The sequence below is a fragment of the Canis lupus genome, chromosome 18, assembly GCF_003254725.2.
Source record: "Canis lupus dingo isolate Sandy chromosome 18, ASM325472v2, whole genome shotgun sequence".
Lineage (NCBI taxonomy): Eukaryota > Metazoa > Chordata > Mammalia > Carnivora > Canidae > Canis > Canis lupus.
In genome coordinates this window covers 9,174,213-9,197,384 of record NC_064260.1, presented here as the reverse complement: position 1 = coordinate 9,197,384, position 23,172 = coordinate 9,174,213, and the positions used below count along the sequence as shown (strand labels likewise).

The 23,172-nt window shown below is 44.8% G+C and overlaps 1 protein-coding gene and 1 non-coding gene across 3 annotated transcripts in view; one reads left to right on the top strand and one right to left on the bottom strand.

Moving 5' to 3' along the window:
- Positions 1-23,172, top strand: part of SUGCT (succinyl-CoA:glutarate-CoA transferase) — a 713,960-nt gene that overhangs the window by 561,464 nt on the left and 129,324 nt on the right. The gene's annotated exons all lie outside the window — the stretch shown is intronic.
- On the bottom strand, positions 549-660 carry LOC112661553 (U6 spliceosomal RNA). The gene has a single exon (XR_003137784.1). It is a non-coding gene; the product is annotated as a U6 spliceosomal RNA (small nuclear RNA).

The window sequence follows — 23,172 nt, the reverse complement described above, 5'->3', positions numbered from 1 at the left end:
ATCGGGACAGCATGCCTGGAGACATTTTCGGAGGGAAATTAGACAAGTCTGATACCACTGGGTCACCTGGTCATTTGGTGGCTTTGGTCGGAAAGTCAGATACCTTTGTGCTGACCACCTCCTTTGTTTTATGACAGAAGCCTCGGTTTCAGGAAAGATTAAAGTCGGCATTGGACATGAGATGAGTACTTGGGAGGTGTTGCTGGGGGTGGAGGTGGGGGTCGAAATTGCCATCTGCATTGAGCAGCCCACACAAAATCGCCCCCAGTTAAGAAGCCCTGCATCAAGGAGATGCTGAGACAGGCCTGGAGAGGTTGAGCAGCTTTCTAAGGTCTCCTGGCTGGTAAGTGGCAGAGCTGGGTCTCTAAGCGCTCTTCCGAGTACAAAGTGCTCGTCCACGACTCCACGCAGCCATCCTCTTTCTTCTCTCTTTTCTGTCTGACATCATACATCTTCATGGGCATTTGCTTAGTGTACTGTATGCACACCTGCAGGAGCCCATGTCCAGCAAATACCTGTTAATATTTCGAAGCACTCTTAAAAAAAAAAAAAAAAAAGAACCCCGAGATTGTTTTCACATTTGCATGCCATTCTTGCCCAGGGGCCACACTAATCTCTGAACTGTTCCAATTTTAGTATACGTACCTCTGAAGCAAATACTATTTCAAAGCACTCCTAGAGTAACTTTGCATTGCTTCTTAGACACCACCGGACAGGAATCGTGGAAAAAGAAATATATATTTGTGTCATTACAGTAGCTGTCGCCGAGCCAATAGGTGCATCGAGTGCATTTGAATACAAGTTCAAACTAGGAGTCCCCATTGCAGACAGCCCCTCAATTCCTAGCGGGGCTCCGCTTCTCACCGTCCAGGCTGTATCTCCTGTTTGGACTCGTGGACCATCCCAATCTCCAAGGGATAAATTAAACAATGTGAAAAGGTTTCTTCCCCACACGCTGTTGTGAAACAGAAATGACACCCAGAGCCATGGCTAGCCAATTGTATCTTTTGTTTTCCTTCCCATCCTGTAGTCATTATCAAAACTTCCAACCTCCGAGCTCCAGCCTCCTGTCTGAAACAATTAAGCCTCCAGGAAGACGTGGGAATGCTAATCGACTGAATGTTGTGTTTCATTCAGTCCTGGCTGTTGACATCAACTCTTCATGCTCAGCTACATTGTCTTTGTTACTTCATAAACACATGAATATTTATTACTGTGGGGGAGAACACGCTACTGTTCACGATGACTGCAGCTGAATAACTGGTAATAAACATGAGAGATTAACAGGACTCAGGAGAGGAAGCAGTTCAGGGATGGTAAACCAGGGTCTGCGGAATGTTAAAACCACTGTCATCCAAGGAACAGCTAAAAAGTTAGAGATGTGCAAGAGGATGTTGTGTTGGCAGAAAATAACCAAGGAGAGTTTTAGATTATAGTGTGTAATTAGTGTGTAATTAGCATTTGCATAAATCTCCATACCAGGGTATTCTGTGGATAGTAGTAGCACAGAACCAAAACACACACACGGGCACACATACACAGCTAAACAAGCTCAAGAAAAGTATATCCGTGTGCTCATCAGTTAAGATCTGCCTCAACACTCATCTCCATGGCTAAGTCTTCCCTGTTTCCCCTACAAAGAGCAGCTGGCCGTGCACTCAGACCCGGACGACTCTCCTCTGTTTATGAATCTGTTACTCCTCTTGACTCTAGACCCCTCTGGCTCCTCAGTTTAGCTGGTTATTTCTTCCATAATGCCTGGTGGATGCGTGTATGTAGTAGATAGTCAAGACATGATGGCTAAATGAATAGAGATTGGTCAAGGGAAGAATGATGTGGTCCAGTGTTACTTAATAACTGGTAACCTGCACCAGGCACTGTGCTAGGCTCTGAGGAACATCTCAAAGCACTTTTGGCCTTTTTTGCCTAGGGTCTGAGGTGATGGGTAGGACTGCACCTCATTGCAGTAGATCCATTTGTTTAGCTGGTCAGCACGCTCTTTCCTCAGTTCTCACAAGTGCCAGACATTTGTCAGAACTCTGAGGCCACAAGTAGAGATGTGAACACGAATTACTATGCAGTCATTAACGTTGTGCTTGAGGAAGGGATTCTAAAACTCAACCTGGCACTCAGGCAAGACTTCCCAGGTCACATGAGCTGAGTCTTGAAGGGCAGGTGGGAGTTCCTGGGGTGGGCATTCAAGGCAAAGCGCAGCATGAGCAAGTTTTGGGGATGGGCAGAGAGCGTAATGGGGAACCAGTGGTCAGCATAGCCGGGGCAGGGTGGCATCAGGGCCTAGAGGCCACGGGAGAGGGAGAGGCCATGTCCGTTGAGTGAGTCCTGCGGGTTCAGGTGGCCTGAGCTGAGGCTGTTCGAGCTGCCAGGGACAGGGAGATGGCAGGGGCAGCTTAGTGGCTCAGAGTGCAAACAGCAAAGGCGAGGGGTTGGGCTCACCCCTGATGTGAGGCTCCAGAATCTTCCAGAGTATAGACGCGTTAGCACGGGTCCACCTGTAAGCAGAGGGCAGGCTCAGGGCCAAGAGGTACTCAGGCTGCAGCCTCCACCGGGGCAGGCCTCCTCACACGGTCCGCACAGAAGAGGAAGAAGCAATGGCACCTGATTGTTTGCACGGCACGTTCACAGGTGCTTGGAGTTATACCTATCAGGATATCAACATTATCTTTTTAAATAGCTTACTCTTTTTCTCTTGGACTTGTTCTTTGGTTTCAAAGTCAACTTTGTCTAATTGGTTGCTAAGATTGTCCCTAGCATTCAGTTAGGGTTGAAGCATTACATTTTACTATCCAAATAATTGGTGAGTTAAAAATACTTCCAACAGTTTATGACTCATGCTTTTCAACTCATAGATGAGGAAAACCAAGGTGGGTGACTGTGAATGCCTGTGATTTCTGTACAGGCTGAAGTGCCAGGAAGTTCTAAATGTGATTTCTGGCCTGCTGGGAAGGCCCTGACACTCCCAAGTTATCCCAGACTTTCTGGCTGTGCCTGAAATTAATTAGAGCCACATCCACTGGGTTCAAGTATTACCTGCAGTGACATAAAACATTTTAAGTTCCTATCAATCAGACAGTTTATGTGTTTGAGTGATCTGGGAGTATAGGTTTTGACAGGCAGGAGTTGAGGTTGAGAACCAGGGGTTATGGAATGAAGGGCAATGCTAAGATTTACCTATTTTGCAATTTTATCAGATTGATTCAGGTTTTTTTTTTTTTAAGATTTTATTTATTTATTCATGAGAGACACAGAGAGAGAGGCAGAGACACAGGCAGAGGGAGAAGCAGACTCCCTGCAGGAAGCCTGATGTGGGACTTGATCCCGGGACCCTAGATCACCCCCTGAGCTGAAGGCAGATGCTCCACCCGTGAGCCACCCAGGTGCCCAGATTGATTCAGTTTGGTTTAACTTGCCAAATATTTACGGAGCGCGTGCTGTATGCAAGATGGATGCAGTGCCGTGTCCTCAAGCCATCCAAGATGGGCCTCACATGCTCCTTGTCCTCCAGGAAGTTTCTGGCCTTGAGGGTCACTAAGATGAGTGACAAGTTACAGGGAGGAGCTTATCTTGTGCTAAGAGCAGCTGTTAAGGGGAGCACGGGGGGGAGAGTGAGTAGGCATGTGTGTTCAGGTAAGAGAGGTCATGACTTGGGGAGACAGGGAGCTCAGGCCATGTACCGTGACAACAGCTCAGCCGATATAGAAATGGGACCTTTGGCAGGTTATGCAGACCTCAGACTTGGCTGGCTCATCTGCACATTAGGGATGACAAAGTTTCCTCTCCTCGCTCAGAGGTTTGTTATGAAGGTCAAACAAATTACCTAATGTTAAAGAACTTGAAATCTGTAAAGTGTGTATTTCATTATTTAATTGTTAGCAGAATCAGAATTGGAACCCGGATTATTTGATTTAACCCCCAAGCCACTGAAACTCAGAACCTTTTTTCTTTCTTTTTCTTTCTCTCTCTCTCTTTTCTTTCTTTCTTTCTTTCTTTCTTTCTTTCTTTCTTTCTTTCTTTCTTTCTTTCCTTCTTCTTTCTTCCTTTTTTAAGGTTTTGTTTAATTATTCATGAGACACACAGAGAGAGACAGAGACACAGGCAGAGGGAGAAGCAGGCTCATGCAGGGAGCCTGACACGGGACTCGATCCAGAACCCTGGGATCACGATCTGAGCCAAACGCAGATGCTCAACCACTGAGCCACCCAGGCATCCCTTGGAGCCTTTCTGAAATATTTTTTCCCCCTTTTCAGTGGACTTTCCTTTATTGGAGAAATCTCTGTGGTTGCTGTAGGCAGCTGCATGTGTCTCTCAATTTCTAGGGGAGGGTAGAACAAGGACAAAGCAGATGATGCCACTGATAAGTGTGGGTGAAAGAATTCTAAACTATATGAGTCAAACACAATCCCTGGGCCTCTGAGATGCGTGAACCTCTTGAAAGCCTGCCTTACACTCTGCGTCTTACATGACACAGTGCATGGCCATTAGCTACACGGCTCTGCTCTCACATCGCCGGTCCCATCTTTGGCCTGGGGACTCTGAACACATTCAGGAGAACCTCTCTTTTCCTTAGGGGATGGGTCTTTCAGGCCTTGGCTGCACGGGATCTGACATTGCAGGAGTTAAGTGGTCAAGAAATGTGAGACCTAAGCATTGAATCTACTCAGGGAGAATCCATCATGGGAAGCATCCCCAATAGGCTATTGTAGTTTGAGTAACTTGGAAGGCTGATGGAAATAGGCCAATCATGCTATCTGGGATTTTTGAAGAGTTTTCCATTTGTTCTGCTTCAGATCGGTGAGTCCCTATTTTTGTTGCGGCTGGAAATGGACAGATGTCAGAGGGAAGGCTCTAAGACTTTGCCTTGTCTCAGAAATCACATGAAAGAAACCTGGGTACCGACTGTGTCGATGGTCTTATATCTGAGTTACAGCCCCGGTCCCAGTAGATGCTTTTCCTGACTTCAAGGGCAATGCATCAGGTAGTAGGGGCTACTTCCTGGGCAGGTAATACATTTTGTGGGATACCACCCAGGAGGTGGGGGGGATGCACAAAGATGCCTCTGTTTGCTGTCCGACTTCTGCAGTGTATCTACAGTGGGAACTTGTGAAGACTAGGTCTGGTCACCTGCAGCCAGTCACTGAGAAGAGAGCCACCAGAGAAACCAAACCAAAGCTGCTCACATCCCCTCGAAAAAGCTTCCTGCAGCAACCCCGGCCTGAAGATTGCAATCAAGGGTCGGGCCTGGGAGGGAAACTTCTCCCCCACCCCCCCACCCCCCCGCCCCCCCCGTCCCCCCTCTGGTCTGGCTGGTAGTAGCCTGCTCCAGCCCTGGCTCCTTTTATCATTCCTTCCTTTTATAGTTGCTTCAGGAAAGCCCCGGGCCTCTGAGGCTGCCTTCCACCCCCATCGGAGATTTTAAATGTGAGGACAGGAAACGTTTGTTCGGCTTCGTCATGTTCTGACACCGTTGCCCACTCCCCCTCCCACGCACCCTCATTTGGTGCCTCCTGAAAAGTTCTGCCAACGTGAAGCAACCATCTTTTAATGTGGCTTTGGCTGAACTTGTGCTCTAGGAAGTGAGTGTGGCGGGGCACCCCAGTCTCGGCCAGGCCGGCCCCCCGGAAGGCTGAGCTCACCCACCGCGGCAGCACCCGGAGGCCCGGGCGGCCTGGGCCATCTGTGACGGGCACTGGGTGCCCAAGGGCCCAGCACGGCCTGGGCAGGGCAGCCGGCGGCTCCCACGGCCCCACTGGGCTGCTCGCGGGCCCTGACTGCTGCCTGCCTCTGGAAAGGCAGGTGTCCGGAGAAGTCATTGTACGTTGGCCCTGGGCATAGGATTTGCCGGATGATTATCTGGAAGATGACAGGATGTTTTTTGAGGAAACCGAGGTATATATACAGGGATGGATTGCTCAGAGCTCCCAAACCATTTGGGCACAGAGGGAAGGTGCATCTCAGATCTCCTTTCGACCGGATTTCATCCCAGCAGCTGCATTGGGTAGTGAGTGATTTTCCTCGTCACTGTTGAGAAGGCCCAGCCCAGTTGGGGAAGCGGACCATGCTGTGCCATCTTGCCACAGTTCCACCAAGAAGTTCTGTGTCGTGGGCGAGTGGGGGCCTCCCCGCTGCCTTTCAGGGGAGGAAATGGACTTGTAGGAGTTTAAGTAGGAGTTCAAGTACTGGTTGGAGCCACACAGCAAGTTAAAGAGAGGCAGGTTCTAAAAGCTCAGCCTCAGGCCTGGAGGCCCCGGTACCCCTCTGGGCCACTCTTAGGACCCCTCGCTGACCCACGCTTGTCAAGGCGAAGCGCTGGAAATGCCTCAGAGACTCAGACGACTGTAAGACCCACCTGGGTTACATCATCACAGGATGTGATTCTCACTTTGTCATCAGCCCTTTATGTAAACCCAGCCAAGCACTGGCTTCCCAAAATAACCCTCACCGCCACCAGAAGCCCGAGCCTTCTGCGGGAGGCAGGGCCCTCTGAAGGCAGCCAGGTCTCCCTCGGATTGTCTAGGTGGCAGTAGAGAGATAATTATCAATGACCGGATTGCTCTCGCGCCTTTACTGTTTCCCTGGATGGGCAGGCAGGCTGCAGAGCAAGTTTAGAAGAAATTTAAAATCCAGCTTCCGACTGTTGATTCTGTTGAGATATTTTTCCCAACGTGAAAGGGACTTGGCACTGTTTCAGGTGAGGGAAATAATAGAGTGGAAAACACGTTTTCATGTGACTTTTCTGTAAAACCATCAAAGTGGAGAAAACCACGTTAAATCATTATTCACTACCTCCAAAAGCCACAAATTACCTTCTCAGCTTTTTGGGCTGTAGGCATCTGTCTGCTTTTCCTCCCCCGTGTGCTCAGCATTGCCGTCTGGAGCACATGCTGTTGGTACGTTAGATTTATGTGTATTTTTAAAGGCACTGAGTCCACCTCACTTTAACCTTCTTTGCTTTTGGGGGTCAACCTACTGTAAAGCTACTTGCAGTTTCACGGTCATCTATCAACATGAGGACTCCGTGTTTTCAGGGTCAAGACGACTGTCGAGCAAGGTGTTTTTATTAATGCCCTACAAGCACCCACGTGGGGTTCCCAGCACTGTAAAAGATCACTGAAATGGCTTTACCTGGGCCAATTCCTTATCCTGTGGGGCCCTCACCTGTAAACCAGAGCTAAGCATGGAATGTGTTACGGTCAAAGACCATGCTGCTCTCAAGCCAGCCCATACGGTGTGCAAAAAGATTCTGGCTAGAGGCAATTTTTTTTTTCCATACACCTAACAAAGAAAGCCATTCTATCATTCCTGCCCTCTTTTGTGACTCCAAGGGAAAACATCGAAGTAATATCTACATAGAGTATTATAAAAAAGAGAAATATGCAAGATGGGGGCACACAGAGAGAAAGAGAGAGAGAATGAACATGTATGCCTATCTGTATCTACCCTCTCCATGAGTGCTGGCAGTTGCCCACACCAAATCTGAGCCCTAACTCTCTGTAAATACTCAAGTGTCTTTGGAGATTGGAAGGATTGGAGGTGCTATCTTGCAGAGTAGATTTCCTGAAAAATGGTAAGTTCCTTCCATAATGTGGGGAAAGAGACCCTAGTATAGTTTAATCACTTGCCCAAGATCACCCTGGATAATGATTTTATGAGGATGATGAGAATTCTACTCTTAGCTCCAAGAGCTAGCAACAGAGCAAATACTCTTTCTCCTCCTTGGTACCCAGGTAACTGATAATCCAGGTCTCTATACTCATAATCCAGGAGGTCATTCATCTACACAAAAGCTTCTCAAACAGAAACATGGACCAAGTCTGCCTTTTCAAGCATTGTTCCAGATCAGGAGGCCAACAATCTACAGTTATAGTCCACTGTACTAGTTGTTTTCAGTGGATACAAACTAATGACAACATGTGCTCCCTGTATTCCATGAGCCTCCAATCTACTGGGAGAGACAGAGCTCTAAAGCATCTTATAGAACACAGAAAGCACTAGAGTGTGGTCTAACTATAGCAGCAGTTGACTTGCCCAGGCAAGACTTGCATGGCAAATACTTCTATTTGGAACGCTGACAACAATCAGGAAGAAAACAGTCAAGAGTCAACAAAGTTGTCCAACACTCCACATTAGAAAAATGTGGAGCCCTATAGATCCTTATTGGAAATCTCAGCTTGGGCTTGGTGCTTATAATGTGAGTCCAAGGGGATCCCACCAGTCAGGAAATGACCAGGCTTTTGATTCAGAAGAACTGGTTTTGCAATGAGGTGCTACTACTTGCCACCTGTGTGATCTTGGGCACTCACTGACTTCTCTTCACTAAATAGAGATAGTCATACCTACCCAACAAGGACGCCGTGAGGATTAACAGAGATATTGCATGGGAGAGCACAGATGACAACACTGGTTACCAGCATGAGGGGCTCTTACCAACATCCCATTACCTAGTTACAGTGGACTTGAAGCTCCCTTAGATGAGAAGCGGGATGGATAACCACAGAGGTAGACGTGTTGAAGAGAGCAGGGAATTCTAGCTCACTCAAAGGTGACCACAAGGGTAAAGGCCTGCTTAGCGCAGCTTGTCAGCTGTCAGGATGAATGTCCGGGCCTGACTTAGCATGAGGATATCATTATATCAGGCCGATCTGTCCAGAGTTCTCAAGAATGAGTTTATCCCAGCCAGATCCTGAATAACTGAGAGTCTGGAATCACAGAGGGATTTATCTCTTTTTTTTTTTTTGTATTGAATGGTATCAATTATCAGAAACGATGACTAACTTAGCTAATACTGCATGTGTTACTATGCTCCAGATACTATTTCCTTAGTGACTCTTTTAATCTTCACACCAGCTCATTGAGGAAGCACCATCCTTATCTCGCAGATGGTAAAGTTGAAGCTCAGTGAAGGTAACTTTCTGAGTCACATGCTATCAAGTGATAGAGTCATGATTTTTAATCCCAGGATTCGGGCTCTTTCAACCAGAGTCCACAATTTAACCAATATATAAAGGATACTGAATTAACTAACCCTCATTTGTCATATATGTGGAAAACATCTGGGTGTCTGCCTTTCAATTTTGTATTTTTGGACACTAGAAATGTTTCACTTATGGGTGGTTAAATTTATCATTTTTCAAAAATTGGATACCTCTTTGGCCATGCCATGTTCAGCTATTCAGTTTTACTATATTCTATTTCTTTTATGATTATATTTAAATTTTATTTTTACTTTTTTTTTAAGGAAAGTTTTCTTTAAAAAAAAAAATTTCACTTATTTGAGAAAGAGAGAAAGAGCACAAGCAGGGGGAGGGGTAGAGGGAGGAGTAGACTCCCTGTTGAGCAGCGAGACAGATGCCAGACTTGATTTCAGGACCCTGGGATCATGACTTGAGCTGAAGGCAGATGCTTAACCAACTGAGTCACCCAGGTGCCCAAATTTTATTTTTACTTTTTATTTTGATGTAATTATAGATTCGCAGGAAGTTGCAGAAATAGTAGAGAAGTCTTATGTACCCTTCACCCAGTTTCCCCCAGTGACTATGCCTTAGATAATTATAGCACACTATCAAAATCAGGAAATGGACAGCAGTGCAATGGGTATGCCTCATTCTAAGCCATTTTATCACATGTGTAGATGCATGTGATGATCACCGTGATCAAGATACAGCACTATTCTATCCCCATGAAGATCTTTACATTTTCATTTTTATTCCAACTTTCGGTTTATCTGGAATTTAGTTTGATGTTTGAGAGGGAAAGGATCTATTTTCTAATTTCCAATTTTCCCGGCACCATCTATTTGACAAGTCACCGCGTTGACACTGATGAGAAATTTCACCCTTCGGTTCCTGTACTACATGATTACAAAGCCCACATCTTTCAGGCCCCAGAGCCACTTCTTCCCTCTGGTTCACCACATTACCTACTGAAACTTGGGTCTCAGCAGCAGTGGATTGGATTGTTATGCCATCAGAAACAACAGAGCCTACAGCAGGGTCTTGGTGTGAAATTATTGCCTTTTCCCTTAAAATTTATCCCTGGGTCCTTCTGGGACAATGGGGAAGGCTGTACTCATTGGTAGCTCCCTTTCACAGCACTACTGCTCAGAAAATCAGAGGGCCTTGGACGTGAGATCAGAGTCCTAAAACTCCAGGTTCCATCATTTTCCTTAATTTTCTTTATTTGTCTTCAGCCTTAATTTCCTCATCTGAAAATGAGGAAAATTAGATCTATCTCAGAGGGCTGTGACTTTTTATGAGAATAAATGAAATAATACATTTAAATGTACAGCCTAGGAAAGGCTCAACATAGTCTAGTATTTTTATGATCGTTATCATTTCTAATTATATAACATATCCTTTATTCTATGGCAAATATATTATCTTTATTTATATTAGTGTGTGCCTTCAATCATGATGGTATTTCTTATCCCCTCTTGAAAAGTCAATGTGGGGATCCCCAGGTGACACAGTGGTTTAGCGCCTGTCTTTGGCCCAGGGCGCGATCCTGGAGTTCCGGGATCGAGTCCCACGTCAGGCTCCCAGCTTGGAGCCTGCTTCTCCCTCTGCCTGTGTCCCTGCCTCTTTCTCTCTCTCTCTGTCTGTCATAAATAAATAAATAAATCTTAAAAAAAAAAAAGAAAGAAAAGTCAGTGTGATAGACTCTTAGAATTGAGGAAATGGCATCATTATAAGATTTGAGTACAAAGCTGATGACCAGTGTCTCATTCTGTTGAGGCTGCTATTAAAAAAAAATACCATAAACTAGGTGGCTCATAAACAAGATAAATTTTCCACTATTCTGGCAGCTAAGAAGTCCAACACCAAAGTGCCAGCAGATTCAGTGTCTGGTGAGAGCCCACTTCTTGGTTCACAGACTACCATCTTCTTGCTGTGTCCTCCCAGGGCAGAAAGGAAAAGGAGCTCTCTGGCACCTTTTGTAAGACCATGAATCACCTCCCAAAGTCACCTCCCAAAGGCCACATCTGCAAATGCCATCACAATGGAGGTTGGTTTTGACATATGAATTTGGGGAAGACACAAATATTCAATGCATAGCAATCAAGAAGTGGGAACATCCTCTTTCCTTCATGAGTGGTATTGTCATGGCAGTGGCTTCTGCTGGCAATAACGTCCACTCAGCAGCTTTCTAGAGGCTGCTCTGGGATAGGGTCAACCAGCCTTCCTCCCAAGACCACCTCCATTGGGTAGCTGTCTCTAGGGACCTTCCTAAGTCTTAATCTAGAGGAAATCACAGCATTGCCAGGAGTTTACAAGATAGTTTTGTATGATAATTTTGTGTTCAGGAAGCAAGACTGTGTAACTCAGCTGCCCCCGCCCGCCCACCCCCCACCGCCTTCTTCCTTTTGTGGACACAACCCCAAAGACCCTCACTTAGGGCAAAAGAGCAGATCCTTTCCTTAAAGGAGTCATCACAGAGACTGCAGTCGTCTCACAGCTCTGACAACTGAAGCACTCCCCACCCTCATTGCCACCTTCACCTTGGAACACAAGAGCGCTGGCATGTTCCAACAGCAGCCCTGAGTATCCTATAATCACCTTGGGTAGAGTTAAACTCCACCAGTGACTCAGATTATTTAAGTCTACATCTATCACTAGGAAGAATCAACTTTTAAATGAAGAGTGTAGATGGGAAATCCCAGTATCAGCTATGAAAATACAACAACAGCTACTTTTTTTCTTTTTTTTAATAAGGAGGGGCAGTTTGGGGAAAAAGAAAAATTTTTTACTTTCTTTTCTCTGATTTATCCTCATTTTGTTTTGAAAGGTGTTTTGCATGTGTGAATGGGAGTGTTGTGCGTGTCACTAGAAAACAGAGGAATGATGCTGTGATTACCATTTTTGAAAGAGGCACTCCTACAGGAAATTGGGCTGCGAGGGAGGAAAAGTGTGTGTTTTCCTGAAGGAAATGCTTGTAGAAAGCCAGATCTGGGAAACAAATCATGGAGACGGTATAAATAAACTTCTGGCCCTTTGTATTTTGAATGGTGAGATAGTACCTTTGGTCCCCAGGAAAGCAATTTCTTTTGGATATGATCCTTCAGGCACGTGAAAGATTCAGGTTTAATTTTAAAACCAGCACCTTCATTCTTCCCATTTTCCCTAAACCGCCTGACCACAGGCACATACTCTGCAGCCACCAACATCGGCAAGCTTATAAATGGGAAAATTGAATTCCACCTGAGAAAAGGAGTATTCGAAATCTCCGTGGATTGAAGCTTTAAATATTGTTTCAAAGTAAGCTCTGGTGGGTTTTTGTTTCTTTTGAAAGAATTGGCTTCCTATGTTAAAACTTGCTTGGGTTATAAATTGGAATTGAAATCTTTTTTCCATGCATTTAAAAACTTGCCGACAATAAAAATTTAGCAAAGAATAGACTTTATTGGGAGCAAAAAACAAAGTAGAAATTTTGAGTTGTTAGCATAGATGATATCAAATGTCTTCTTTTATGGTATTGTTTAACAGTGTTATTTATACACTTCGAAAAAAAATGAAATGGGAAAAAAAATATTACTTACACTGCGGCTTTAGAGAACAGAGTTTGTTCTCAGTAAAACTTCCCAGATCTGCACAGTATCTTATAAAACAACAGGAAGCAGGGAGCTGTTTCATGAAACATAATAGTACTAGTGTCAAAGTGGGGATCCAGGATTGAAAGGCTTCCTTGGTACTCTGTGCAGTAATGATGTCTATACCTAAGTCGGTCTGGATGTCTGCGACTCAACCCTTTCATAAATCCTTCTTTCCCATTCCAGGTTGTGATAAAGCCAAGAGGGAAGGAGAAGTGCATAGAGTGTGCACGTCTCACGGAGCCCTTGGAGCTCTCACTGGATTGAAGTCAATGACTAGATAAATAAGCTTTCCAGGAAGCCCTTAATTAGCTTCATCTCATTCTTGCCTAGTCTATGGCAATATCCTCTTATCTGTGTCTCTGATTCTCTTGCCCCACCTACAGTCTCTTCTCTATAAGGATAGGCTTTGAGAACATAAATCCAGTCATGCCACTGCCTGCTCAGAAGCCCCAAGGGCTTCCCCTCACATCCTGTTTGCACTATGACCTACCAGCCCCTTCGTGATCAGGGCCCTGGCGACCTTCTGGCCTCATCTCCTGCCCCTGACTCATTTACCAAGTCCTAGTCCAGAGGCTTTATACTTGCTGTTTCTTCTGTCTAGAGCACTAGATAGTCTCATGATTTTGCTCGCTGCTTTTAATCATCTGCTCAGGTATCACCTCCTCAGTGAGCGCCCTGCCCTCATCCCATTATCACTCTCCATCCCCTTCCCCTGTTTTCCTTTTTTTCTTCAAAATGTTTCTCACTCTTTGATATCGGATTACACATATTCTTGTGTTTCTTGCCTGTTTCCCTCATCAGGATGGAAGCTCCCTGAGGATAGAGACTTTGCTTATAGAGTTTACTATGGAAGCCCCCAAGCCTGGCACTTAGGAGCTCAGCAAACATGTGTTGAATGAATTGTTTTATGTCAGCGAACGTCAGTATCTTCCCCTCTTGGGACTCCTTGCCCTTTCTCTTCATACATCCAACAGAAATAAAATTGGGTAATATTCACTACTAGGACTTGTCGTGATATATACATTTCAGAATTTGAATGGTCAATAGACGTCATCTGGCCCGTCAGTTTTCAACCTTGATTTTCACCTTCCTGAAACAGAGTAGAGTCTGATATCCTTTTGAGAAGACTCCTGTGGGAATTCCCACATTTGGGAACTCTTTTCCTCACCAAGCAGCAACTATTCCCACCCATCATTGCTCTAAGAAAATCTTTGCAGTCATTTCTCCAGATATGTCCCAACTATTAACAATGTCACTGTCTGGTTCCTTAAAAGGAGAATGTGAGAAAGGGATTGGGTGCACTGATTTAGTGAGCGAATAGTCTTTAGGAAAAATCTGGAAGGAGAGTGAGGAGAGCAAGATAGGGAAGGAAGGGACTCCCCAGGGATGTGGTCTTAGGTAAAGCCTAACCTTGGCTGGGCACACAAGGCTCACAGGGTGAGGCTGTCCTTCCCTTCAAAGGATCTAAACTTAACAACTTTATGCCAATCTGTCATCGGATTCCCAGGCCTGGGGTGGCGGGTGGGTGGCTTCCCAGGCATCTCTGTCAGTCAGGGGTAAGTCTGGAGAAGGCCATGGAAGTAAATCCTCAGCTGTCTTATTGGAAGCAACCAATGGATGGGTGTGCTAGCTGGTCCAGGGGTCGGCAGGGGCAGACGCCAGCAACCTTTACCACACAAGGTTTTTCAGTAGTGACTGCTCCCCATAGGGGATAGTTCTTACACTCAGGGTGCATCTGAATCACTTGGAGGACTACTGGAAATCCATGCCGCTGGGCTCCCAGTCCCAGAATTTCTGACACAGGTCTGGGGTGGGGCCTAAAAATTTATCCTAACTAGTTCCCAGGTGGTGCGAATACTCGTCAGGCGTCGGGTGAACAGCTTTGAAAATCAGCTCGTATCATATTAAAGATTCTCTTAAAGTCACTGTCAGACAAAAGAAACATAAATATTATGCCAGAAAGCACTGGAAGTAATAGAGGTCTTTATTGAAATTCTCTTGAAGGAGGGTTGGGCATACGTATACACTATGCCACACTCAGCAAACTTTCTAAGAGGTAAATTTTAGATGGTCTTCCTCTGTTCAGATTTTCATTCCTTACCCTAACTATCCCCCCCACCCCACCCCGGGGTTATAAAACATTCTCTGCCTGTTAGCTATAAGATGTGCCACTTCTTTCTCATTCCAGAAAGTGTCATGGGATGCAGGATGGAAATACATTACTTCAAGCATATCCTTCATTTTGCTTTTATTTACATGGAAACAAGATATTTGTGCATTTTTTTTATTCTTCAGGTCTTACAAACAGATTACTTATGATCTACCTCACATTTGTGGGAAGGAGAGATATGTCCCAGCCTCTGTTTTGTAGTGGATGAGTGAGAGGCTCTGAGGGGTGAGGCCTGGAATGTTGAACCTGCAGAGTCTTTCTCTTTGGAATTTCTCTTCTACCCTGTTCCTCCCCCATTCTCAGTTTTCTAGATCTTGCTTAAAAGTATTAGAGATTAGAGTGTATGTATGTGTGTGTGTTTGAGAGAGAATTCTAATGCCTAAGAAAAAGGAGAGAAAAAAAAAAAAAAAAAAACCACACACACATACCTCTCTATTGACATTAAATACTAATTCAGGGAAAAAAAAGAAAAAAAAAAAAGAAGGTGCTAAAACTAGATAATTTCATTTGAGTGGACAAGTTTAGCAAATAATCATCAATCTATTGAAAGATCAGCCTAAATGTGCATCAGAGGTTTTATTATCATTTGATTATTCCCACCCCTGCCCGGGATCTTAATTCAAGGAAATTTCCTTTAAGAGTTTTAACTTGACAAGATGCCATCTAAAATAAACTCCAGGTTTGCCTGTCGTTTCTCTGTGTTTAGAGTGTGGAATGCGGCCCCCCAGATGTTAGAAGAAGGGTTCTTGCCAGGGGAATGGTGGAAGGAAAGGGATAGGGCATAATTTGTGGTTGCCCAAGGCATCTGATGTCCACTTAGGTTACAAGGTTGGTGAAACTTCTATTTCAGAGATTAGGATCCCAAACACCTACTAGGGCCGGTCAGGGAACACTGGTCAGTGAAAGCCAGAGTAGATGAAAAATGCAGGGAGAGCCCTGTGCTGTTGATCTGGAGAGGGGGGCATGCTCCCTCTTCTGGGGGCAACACCAACTCAGCTTCCATGCTTAGAAGAGAAGCTGCATCTGGATTTTGTTGTGAAATCTTCTGATGGAGCCATACCGATTCCTCTCGTCCTCCCCAAGCCCCATGCCCCCCATCCTTTGGAAACCCAAACACTATTGCCCCTGTCTTTAACTACCTCCTGTGGATCCAACTCATTTGACTTGATACTGTTTGTGAAGTCTGTTTTTATTTGAGCGTTTGAATCACTGTTAAAATGTCTTTGGGGGGATCCCTGGGTGGCGCAGCGGTTTGGTACCTGCCTTTGGCCCAGGGCGCGATCCTGGAGACCCGGGATCGACTCCCACGTCGGGCTACCGGTGCATGGAGCCTGCTTCTCCCTCTGCCTATGTCTCTGCTCTGTGTGTGTGTGTGTGTGTGTGTGTGTGTGTGTGTGTGTGTGACTATCATAAATAAAAAAAAATGTCTTTGGGCGTCCCCAACAATTTATTCATGAGAGACACACAGAGAGAGGCAGAGACACAGGCAGAGGGAGAAGCAGGCTCCATGCAGGGACTTGATCTCAGGACCCCATGATCATGCCCTGAGCTGAAGGCAGATGCTCAACCACTGAGCCACCCAGGGTGGGTGTGCCTGGGTGTCCCCAACTAGATTGTAAGCTTGTGAAGTCTCTGAGCACAACGTCCAGTCTCATGTCCTTCTCTTCCCTGGGGTGACTCATCCCCTGACACATGGAATAGGAGAGCTGGTCTACCTATGTGTAGAGGCTCTGGTCTACCCCCTGGCAGAGGCTCTGCATCCTTACTCGTTCAGTCCTGACCGTGGCCCTGTAAGCGAGGCCCACATCCAAAACAAGGAAACAGGCCTAGCAAGCCCACCCGACCTGGCCCAGTCACAAATGGAGGAGCTGGCACTTAAAAATTGCCTTGACTTCGCTGCCCGTTACTTTACCGGCTTGGTCAGTTTGGGCTGCCATCAACAGAAATAGCACAGAGTGGGGGACCCGAACAACAGACATGTATTTGTCATAGTCTTGGAGGCTGGAAGTCTAAGGTGAAGGTGTTGGCAAATCTGGTGTCCCCTCTTCAGGTCTGCAGATGCCCATGTTCTCATGATGTCCTCACCTGGCAGAGGGAGCTGAGACAGGAAGCTGCGCTCTTCCTACAGAGGCACGAATTCCACTCAGCTCCACCCTCAATGACCCAATCCCCTCCCAAAGTCCCCACCTCCAAAGACCATCACATCAGGGGTTACGATTTCAACCTATGAATCTCTGGGCTGTGGTGGGGGGTGGGGGACACACAGACATTCAATCCATCACGATTATATAGACTATGGCTACTTGCCTGGTAAATTGGCATTTGCGACAATGCACCCGTGAGTCTTCCCATTATTTTTCATACTGGTTGCCAGATGACAATCATTGTACAACTTTTAGGATATGCTATTTGTTTGAGGGGAAGTAGTAACAGAGAAGGAGGTTAGTGAGGTCTGATCAAAAATATAACCGACCTCCTTTTAGCCACGAAGAGTTTTATAAGAACAGATCAGCTGTATTTTCTAGCCAAATAAAGCATATTGTGTTTCATCAGGCGGAGCTGGAAAGCAGTGTATATGTCACATTATATGGTGTAAGTAGCTTGATTCCGCCCCGTAATTTGCTGTAAGATGTTGCACAAACCCTCCCAGAGCATAATGCGGTGCAGAAGGGAAACTGCCAATTGCCTCTGTAGAGAGAAAACGAGTTGAAGATCGTATAAAACTCGGTTTGAGTATGCAACCCTTACTTGTAAAGAAACACTGACCATAGGAAATGGAAGTATATTGGTTTCTTTTCTTATATTTGTTAGAACTGCCAGTTATATGCTCTCCTTGCAGAGAAGGACGTTGGGCCAAATGTCTCAACACCGAGCCTCAGAGAAGGATCGAGTCTCTGAGCCCGAGAGCAGGGGTCCCCTGTGGGGCCTGTGACATCAGCAGGCCTCCCCTCTCCTTAAACTTCGGAGGGGATTTTAGAGGGTTCCGCAATCCTTTGCTCATTTTCCTGGATTTTCTTGCTGCTGGGTCTGGGGAAGGTCTGGTAACTTTTTCAGGGACCTGATAACAGAATGCTCCTGCATCACTTTCAAAGGCAAGATCCATCTCAAATGTAGTTCAGCTGTCGGAGCGGAATAACCCAGCATCTGAACTTCTTCTAAAATGTAGCTCCTGTAGCCCAGGGCCTACTTCAATTCAGAAGTCTGCAGGGGTGCGGAGGAGCGGAGGAGGGGGACACAGCTGGCTTCCTATCCATCCGTCTTTTCATTTGTCTCCCTCCCCTCCCCAGGCTCCCCCACCCACCCCTGCCATTCCAAGTTCCTGCTGGAAGAGGACCCAAAGGGAGCAGGGCCCGAAAAGCCTCACCTGACTGGTGTTGGGTGATCTGGTGCCTGGAGTTGGGTGACTCTCTGTGCCTGGAGCCTCCTCTAAGCTTCCCCTCTCAGGATGCGCTTTCATGGGTCTCCCACTCAGAAACTGACTGCAGGCCCCTGGCCGCCCTGCAATGCCCCCTGGCACCTGCCCTGCCCCAGCCTCTGAACTCTGAGGGTATGGTAACCTCCTCAGGTCCTTTCTTTCTTTTCTTTTCCTTTTCTTTTTTTTTTTAATCTTTTTTTTTTAAGATTTTATTTATTTACTTGACAGAGCACAAGCAGAGGGAGCAGCAGACAGAAGGAAGGAAGGGAGAAGGGTTACAAAACCAATTTTTCCCACCTCCTTGCAAGTCCTACAAAGGTGGTCTAGAACCCCAGCCACCTGTTACCTGTGTTTAACCTTTGGGCCTTCTGTGTTTAACCGAAACAGAGGTGGCAAAGATTCTATTTTAATATCCTGTAGCTCTTGTAACTCCTACTCTGGACCTAGGCATGTAGCAAGGGGTCACTCTGAGTGTCTGGGAAATATCACTTGCGTAGAGAATTGTGTGAATTCAATAATTATTGAATCATTCTTTCAGTTCACCCCTGCCCCCACCCCCCATACACCATGGTTTACATCTCCCCTCATATTCTCTTCCCCCTTTGAAAGGAGGCTTTTTGATCCGGGGAGATCATTTGGTATCTACCTCCCTTTTGCCAGGCAGCAAACTATCTGAAGTTGTTAGGAACTATTTTAAACTTCATGTCACTTTCTATGGTAACACTATTTAGCTAACATTAATTATCGAAAACAAAACAAAACGGGGGCACCTGGGTGGCTCCGTTGGTGAAGCGTCTGCCTTCGGCTCAGGTGATGATCCCGGGGTCCTGGGTTCGATCCCCGTGTCAGGCTCTCTCCTCATCAGGAGCCTGCTTCTCGCTCTCCCTCTGCCTGTTGCTCTCTCTGCTCATGCCCTTTCTCTCTCTCTCTCCTCTGTCAAACCAATAAATAAAATCTTAAAAAAAAAAGAGAGAGAGAGAGAAAACAAAAGGAACACAACTACTGGCTCCCCCGCCCCCCCAACCAATAAAGTCAAAAGATTTCCTGAGATTTGTCATATACTGAGTTAAGTGTCTCTAAAACTGAGAGCTATGGTGTTGCTGGAGTTTCTGCTTAATCTCCCAGTTTTGCCTGAAGCCATGAAGTCGATCTCAAGAGCAGAGCCTCTCTCCAGCCCTTACTACCAAAATGAAAACCATGTGCTCGCTTTGTTTTTCTTTTTAAAGTTCTTCCCCATTATTTAATGAAACTATTTAGTAATGCATAGGTCTTAAATAATAGGGTTCACATGGGCTGTTATCAATTAAGTCACATTAACACAAACACTTGTTCTCAGGAGCAAATTTAGCTCTGGACATGTTTAAAGCCGATTGTAGCACCGTTGGAGGAGGCGAGAAACTCTGAATTTTTACAACTCAGACTGCACAGGGCAATACATAAAAATACTATGTGTATGAAATACTTACTCTTGCCCAGCCCCCACCCAACCTCTCCTCCGTTCAGGAAGGCAATTTATCAATCCGAACTCCTGTCCTGGGTAGTGTTACTTCTGATCCTAGAAAAATCTAATTCACACTGGAGATTTATCATATCCCAGAAGTCGGAATGCAGATCACAGGTCTGTACAGCGAGTGAGCTGTGATGATGTCTCCTCCTTCCACCTGCCCGCGGCTGAGATTGTCTGGAAACGAAGAATCGCAAGGGTATGACTTGGGTGATAGAAAATCAAGCTTCTTGTTCTACTGAAACAGTATTTTTTTTTAAATCCTTTTTTTGTCGTTGTTTTGAAAGCAGACCCACAGGGCAGACCAGATAGGTCATTCTTGAGTGTCATTGTTGTGCAGCAAACGCAACACAAGTGCTGATGGCGGTTGGATGGGGAAATTTTGCCATTGGGCCCTAATCCGTGCAATGGCAGACAATATTTTGCCTTCTTCAAGGCTCTTCCCTTATTTCCTGGCATCCCGGGCTCCTGCCTTCTGGGAGAACCAGTGTCTGACTGCAAGATGGAAGGAAAGCCACCTCATAGTAGGCTCCATTTCCCACAAAACTAACAAGCGAGAGAGCTCGACTCTCATTCCCAGAGAGATTGCTGTCACCCAGGAAAGCACATGAATGAAGGTGATTTGCAGTTGCATGTGGCTGACTCTCCAGATTTGTGCATATCCAGCTGTGGGCTGGCACGCCCACCAGGATAGAGCCACTGACAGCAGCTCACACTCTACGAGTGTGAACGGACTCTCCGCCTGGCTCTCCTCCTGTGTTCTCTGTCCCATGGCTGGGCACAAGCATGTTACAAGGCATACAAGCCCCTGATGGAGGCTCTCCCCATGATCTTCTTGTCCCTACCTTCCACAGTCAACCAGTTGTCAACTCCTCATTCCACCTGCTACTTCCCCCAGCCCTGTTATTGGACGCTCTCACCTTCATTTCAGTGCCCAACCCTATGGGTACCATTTCCTCAACCTGGCAGGTAGGCTATGGCACACACCGTACCCCACCCTGCATCTTCGGGTCCCTTGGGTTCTTCAGCTTACCTCTTCCATGTGGTTCTCTGTCCTCCTCCTCTCCTCTTGGACCGTGGTCTCCTTCTTCGTTCCCTTATTGCTCTCTTGCTGCACATGCTAAAGAGAGGATTGGATCTTATGGCGCTCCGTAATCGACTTACCTTTTTGCTCCCCTACCTGGTTCTTTGAGGGCAGACACATTTTTGTGCCCATTGGCCTGTCGTTAGTGATACTCTGGAGCGTGAGATAAGCGCACTACTCACTCTGGATGTGGACATTATAAAAGATGAACTTGTGAACTCAGTTGCTGAGCTGGGTGGAGGACGTATTCCTGACTTGAGCCCCGGTGGGCTCTCAATAAATTCCTGTGGAGTTTTGTTGAGTACTGAAACCAGAGACTTCCCAGCCCGCCTCCCTAGTCAGGCCGGAAGGATGGTCACCAGTGATGAGAAACACTGTTTTTCAGTTCTCTGGGTCCTATTATATGTTACGTGGTCAAAGCAGTGATACACCAGGAAGCCCAGAATGGCCTTTCACACCTACAACTAGAATCCTTTCAGAAGCCCTAAACTGTGATGTCAAAACCTTAACTTAGGCCAAAGTCTGCAAATTTTTCCTACTGATTTAAATAATCGATCAATGAAAATCTATTAAATGCTTGTTCTGTGGACACTGAAATGATTGGGATTAATGATGTTTAAACAGAATAAGCTGTAAACATGATATATGAGCAAAAAGAATTGCTCAATAAATATGAGGGTAATTGGTGTATTCATTTGTTACAACGTAATTATCAAGTTTATTAAAGAGAATTAAGTGTAAAATATAATAATGGGAGGAAACATAGGTGAATGTTTATCATATAAAATTAGAGAAATCATGAGCATGACAGCAAATAAGGAAACCTTTTGACTCTATAGAAACCAAAATCTTCTGTGTGTCTATAAACACAGCCACATATATAAAGGCAAATACCATATGTTATGGCATTTAAGACATTGATTATATGATACGTCACTATATTATCAATGTCACCAAGAATGGGAAAAATAACAAATCACCAGTTAAAATATGATATGCCATCAACTGGGAAAGGTTAATTGATTTTAAGGATGTTAAAATGGGAGGGGGATGTGCCTGTAGGGATTAAAGAAGTATGGTAGCAAACTAGTAAAAAAATTTTAAAAATTAAAAAAATTAAAAAAAAAACAATGATAGGAAAATGTCATCTACTCACCTCCAATGGAAATATAATTTAGTACAATCTTTCTGGATGTAATTTAGCAGTGATGTACCAAGATTTTTGAAATATGCATCCTTTTGACCCACAAATTTAACTTCTTGGAATTTGTGCTGAGGAAATCATCAAGAATGTGTAGAAAGATTAAGCTACATATTTGTTCACTGCCATAATATTTATAAAAGCCAGACATCGGAATCACTTAAATGTTCAGAAATCAGTGATTAGTTTCTGCAACACATTACAGCATATCCATATCAAGGCAGCGTCTTCAGTCATATTTAAAAATGATGCTGTAGAAGATTAATTGGCACAAAAAGATCCTCTATGCATGTTTTGATTCTATTTCTCCAAGAAGATATCTATAGATGTAGTTATGTAGATATGAATATCCAGAGAAAAAAGCTGGAACTAAATTTAGATGAGAAGTGGTTGCTGAGGGTGGTGCTCCAATGACGATTTTTTTTTTATTCATGTATTTAGGTTTTTTAAAAATATAGTCTAAACTAGCACAATAATGAAAAATTATTTGCTATTTAAAATGAAAGTCTGCCTTTAATAGATTTAAAAGACTTCTTGATGCATTAAGGGGAGAATACAAATGGAAATTACTGAAAAACATAAACTGTGCCCTTGATATTAGTCTTTCGTGTAAAATCATATTCCATGTCAAGTAATGAGCGTTTTGTATAAAAACTGGTTTCTCTCTGTTTTATTGGTACTTTGATTCATAACAAGTCAAGTTTCTGTTTGTGTCTCACATGTGTATTAAGACCCTAACCCCTGCAACCGAATTCAACAAACCTTGTGAAAAATTTTAGAAATGATTCTTGAGAAGGAACCAGGCACTTAAAAATTAACAGGTATTCAGTGTAACCTGACCTGGAGTGTCACGTTTTAACATCTGTTTTTCATGTTGTGATACTTATTTGGGATCTGGTATTGTTAAATAATGAGGAAAATATCTGACTGTTACCAGAGGTAACAGGGCAGTAACTGGAGGTGGATGGATTGGCATGCTTTGTCTATATAATATAATTCAAATAAAGTCATAACATTATGGCTACAGTCTTCATCCATCAAGCATTTATACATTTTTTTCCTCTGATAAATGAACTGCTAGGCTTTATGACTGGTTAATAATAGTCCAATAAAAAGGAAGAGAAACAGCCTTTGGCTTTCCATCTAAAATTGCCATCGGCAGTTTGGAGATTTAGGTATATACGTAAACATTTT